This window comes from Rhinatrema bivittatum, chromosome 13 (genome assembly GCF_901001135.1).
Source record: "Rhinatrema bivittatum chromosome 13, aRhiBiv1.1, whole genome shotgun sequence".
In the NCBI taxonomy this organism is placed as follows: Eukaryota; Metazoa; Chordata; class Amphibia; order Gymnophiona; family Rhinatrematidae; genus Rhinatrema; species Rhinatrema bivittatum.
Genome location: NC_042627.1, coordinates 22,886,672 through 22,891,642, shown reverse-complemented (window position 1 = coordinate 22,891,642; position 4,971 = coordinate 22,886,672).

The following is a 4,971-nucleotide window of genomic DNA, read 5'->3' as shown; positions in this document are numbered from 1 at the left end:
TTCTAAGTGCAGTAAATCAAAAAACAAATGAATTATAACCTAACATAATCATCTTGTTTTCCTTTCACACTGAATACAAATACCCCCATCATACCTGAGTGAACCTCATCCAGCTTCCACTCAGCCTTTCATTTTTACCTCCCCAGGACTGGTGGAAGCACTAGGCAGATTAGGAGGCCACCTAAAGCACCAAAGTTATGGGAGCAGCAACGGCAGGACTGGGGCCTGAGCCTTGCCATAGCAGCAGGAGCCTGCCCACGTGCTCCAGTCCTGGTCACTTCCTCTACCTCCCTCGCGCTGTTAACCCTCTCCCGCCGCAGCACCGCAACCCGGCTTCATTTCTGAACTGAAACTGCCAGGATCTCACCTGTGGTGGTGGGAGCCAGCAAAAATGTTCCCCGCTACTTTCTCGGCACATCCCAGAGCCTGGGGCTGAGGGAGAAAGAGGAAGAGGAAGCGGAAGCGGAATGCTCCTGGGGCCAGCAGAGGAAAAGGTTGCATGGCTGAAGTGTCGACTACTAGGGCATTTAATACCCTTGCACCGGCCCTGTATTTCCCCCCTCTCTCGCAAGTTCAGAATGATCTTTTCTTAACTCGTCAAATACTTGAAGGCCAAGTAAAGTTCTAAAATAAGCCTGCCTAGATCCTCTTCCTATGATCAGATTTATCCTGTACACAAACTCGGAGCCTCAGCCAAGGCCTTCGGCACACACCATACTCTATTGCAGGGTTTCTGAACTCAATCCTTGGGACACAGTCAGGTTTTCAGGATATCCACAATGAATATTTATGAGAGAGTTTTGCGTTCACTTACCTCCTTTGTATGCAAATCTCACTCATGCATATTCATTGTGAATATCCAGGTTGAGAACCATTGTTCTATAGCAGCGGTAGGCCACTCTGGTCCTTGAGGACAACAAGCTGGTTGAGTCTTCAGGTTATCCTCAAAGAATATGCCCTGTGATGCAATTCCATGCAATGGGGGATGGTACACGCAAGAACATCTCATAAAATATTCACTGCCCCCAGCCTCCAACAGTGGTCAATCTGGTTCACAAGTACCTAGGAGATCCCAAAAAGTAGATCTAATTCCTGTTATTCTCTTCCAGGGAGAGCAATAGCTTTCTTTATTTTCCCAAGGCTAATCATGCGCTAGGGACTTTTACTCCAGGAACTTGTCCAAACCTCTTTAAAACCTCGCTATGCTAGTTGCCTTCATCACGCCCTCTGGCAACACATTCCACAGCTTGCCCGTGCGCTGAGTGAAAAAGTACTCTCTATGGTTTATTTATTTCTAAAATTTATAAACCACAAATGGCAAATATATTGTTCTAAGCGATGCACAAGAATACATAAAATATTGGTGTATGTAACAAAGACCATTACAATAGACAACATTGACAAGAGCTAAAAAATAAAAGCATGCATTACCCATAATAGCAAATAAAATCAATTATAAGTGAATGCTTGATTGTTAGTTTCATGAAACGTTCCCTTGTTTTAGTATTGCCCTTTATTTACCTCTTCTACCCTACTCATGATTTTATAAACCTCTATCATGTCCCCTCCCCTCAGCCGTCTTTTTTCCAAGCTGTGCAGCCTCTCATCATAGGGGAACCATCAGGGCTGGTGCTTCCAAAAAGGAAAACTAGACGGTCACCTATGGCGCCAATGTTTTGGGGGCGGCAAAACCCCACCAGCACGAGGGCTCAAAGGGGGTGCTGTGCCAGAGCTGATATCACCGAAGAAGGGAGTGCTATGTTGGAGCTACCACTGGCGGCAGGAGGAAGCACTGTGATGGAGGTAAGTTGGGGGAGGGAAATTTCACTACCAAAGGTTAGCCTAGGTTTCAGCCTCTTCATACATTTTTGTCACCCTTCTCCGCATCTTTTCTAGTTCTGCTATGTCCTGTTTAAGACGGGGCGACCAGAACTGCACACAACACTCAAGGTGCAGTTGCAGCACTGGGCTGCGGGCCAGAAGGAGCAAGCTGGGAGTGGAACAGCGAAGGGCCAGGCGGCCCTTTCCACATCACAGTGCTCCAGCTTTCACCTGGTGGCTTACAAGTGATGAATTTGGAGGCTGTGATATCCCTTGGGGAGGCAAGTGGGGCAGTTCAATTAGCAAATTAGTAATTAAGTTTTCTTTGACTGTTTGCTGGAGCAGATTCCAAGGTTTTAGGATGGGTAATCCTTCAGTATCTGTACTAGCAGCTGTCACTGGCCTCTGCCGTGACCACCAGCTGTCTTTAATGTTTGTTACTTTTACCTCATCACATATTAAGATCTTCGAAGGGAGATACCAGCAATTATTTTAATACAAGCAGAGTGTAACAATAGATACAGTAAGCTCCCTGAACAAATGGAGAAAAATAATGTATTTTGGAATTTTCTGGTCTTTCAATCTAGTAGGAATCAATACTTTTCAGATACATGAACCATATTTCTTTGAGTTTTTGTTCTCTTTCAGAGACATCTGGTTGATCTCCTTACATCAGTGCCTGATATAGCCACGGTGATCCAGGCAGCCACTTAAGACCCAGACAAAAAAGGGACCCAAAAATGGAAAAAAGAAAAGAAAACATTTTCTGGTTGTCTACGGCAAGCTGTCCGCCCTGCCTCCTGCAGTCCTGCTACGCGAGTTCTGACCGGGGCAAAGCAGAGGCGGAGCTTGCTCTGGCTTTGCTTGCCTTGTTCTGTTTCCTGTTTCCGCCTGCAGCCAATTAACTAAGTCCCCTCCCTCCTGTAGGCACATTGGGGAGGTGGAGAGAAGCTTGCTGCTTGAATTTGAACTTAGTGTTGCCTTACTACTTGGGAAGGGGGATGAGGAGGTGAGGGTGAGTAGGGACCAGAGAACTGTGTGGTGCTATGCATGCTAATATCTGGTCCTTAACTCTGCTAATGCCTCTGTAAATGGAGTTTCATCATCTACCCCGTGTCCATCTACAGTCTTATTAACCAGCAATGGTCCTTCTCCAGGGTCTTCTTTTAGTGAAGACCGAACTGAAGTATTTGTATAATATTTCTGCCATTTTTTTGTCACTCTTTAAACATTGCTCCTTGTCACCTTTCTATTTCATTATACCACTTCTGATCTCCTTTCTTTCTCTGATATATCTGAAAAAATGTTTTGTCACCTCTCTCTACCTCTTTGGCCATCCTTTCTTCCACTTGACTTTTTGCTTTCCTTATTTCTTTCTTCATCTCCCTCAATTTTGACAGATATTCTTCCCTGTATTCCTTTTTTGGGATCCTTTATTCTTCTTGAACGCTATTCTTTTTGTCTTTATTTTTTCATCCACCTCCTTAGAGAACCAGATCGCCTTCTTTTTCCTTTTACTCTTGTTGACTTTTCTAACATATACATTTCTTCCCTTTGTAATACTCCTTTTAACTCAGCCCACTGTTGTTCCACATCACCCATTTTCTCCCAGTCTTCCAGTTCTTCCTCCAAGTAAATCCCCATTTTGACAAAGTCCTTATTTTTGAAATTCAAAACTCGGGTCTTTGTGTGACCTTCTGTGTGTCCTATCAGTAAAATCAAACCACAGCTTCTGATGATCACTGGTGCTCAGGTGAGCCCCTACCTGAACTTTAGAGACATTTCCATGCCCCCAGACTTACGCACCGAAACTTCTACCCCCAAATTAAAAAAAAAAAACTAAAAACTTGGCTGTTCCTACAGGCATACCCTTCACTCATTAACCTACCTTCGGATGACTCCCTGAGCTGTATATAATACCTTCCCTTGAAGAACCTCGTACTTTCCCAAGCTACTTCCCCACAATGCAAACTCTTCGTTTTGCTGCCTACCCCACCTTACTCTCCCCTTCCTGTTAACACCCCTCTCTGAAACCCACTTCTCCACCCTTTTGTTTTCCCTCATACTTCCCATCACTTCCCATTGTCTTTCCAGCTCTATACTCAGTTTATTGTTTATATGCCACCGTATCTGGGAAACTGTAAATTGCTGTTGTAAATTACCATCGTACCTGTAAATAGTTACCCCATTTCTGTATTAGTTGCAAGTTCTTGTATACATAGTTATTGTTCCCTGTAAAGGCATTACCGGAAAGTTGAGTTACTTGTAAACCGATACGATGTGCAAACGGTTGTCGGTATATAAAAAGGTTCTAAATAAATAAATAAATTTCCACCATTAGTGAGCACCAGATTGAGTGTTACACCCTCCCTTGTGGGTTCTGGTACCATTTGTTTGAGCAGAGCCCCTTGAAGGGCGTCCACTCTCTCTCTACTTCTCGCAGATTCCACAGAAGGGATGTTCCAATCCACATCTGGTAGATTAAAATCTCCAATGAGTAACACTTTGCCTTTCTTTCCTACCTTTTGGATGTCTTGGATGAGTTCTCTGTCCAGTTCTTCTGTTTGAGTCGGTGGCCTGTAGCTCATTCCAGTAAAAATGGAAGCACCATCTTCTTATTTTTTTAGGACGGTCTACAATGCTTCTTCTCTACCCCATGTCCCTTACAATTCAGTTGCTTGGATCTTGTACTTGACATAAAGAGCTACTTCTCCCCCTTTTCTGTCTTCTCTGTCCTTAGCAAGTTATAGCCCAGAATGGCCGTATCCCAAATATGAGAATCAGTGAACCAGGTCTCCATAACAGCTACAATGTCCAAGACCCCCTCTGGGAGTTTGTTGCCCGGACTACGAGCATTTGTAGCCATAGCTTTCCAGCTGCTCTTCACCTTCACTTTTTCTGCTTTTTTGAACTGATTGATTTTACTTCCTTTTCTCTCTTCCTGTTTTGCTTGGGGGTGACTTGCCAAATTCACTGCCTGATAATGTATGATCTGAATTTCTCACTTAGCATCTTCTTTCCTGCCATTGACAAATGTAGACCATCCTTACCATATAAGCTTTTATTGCTCCATACATGACCCCAGCCTCCAACATATCCAAATCCTCATTCTTTACACCAGGTTTTGAGCCAGGCACTGGAATTCTCTAT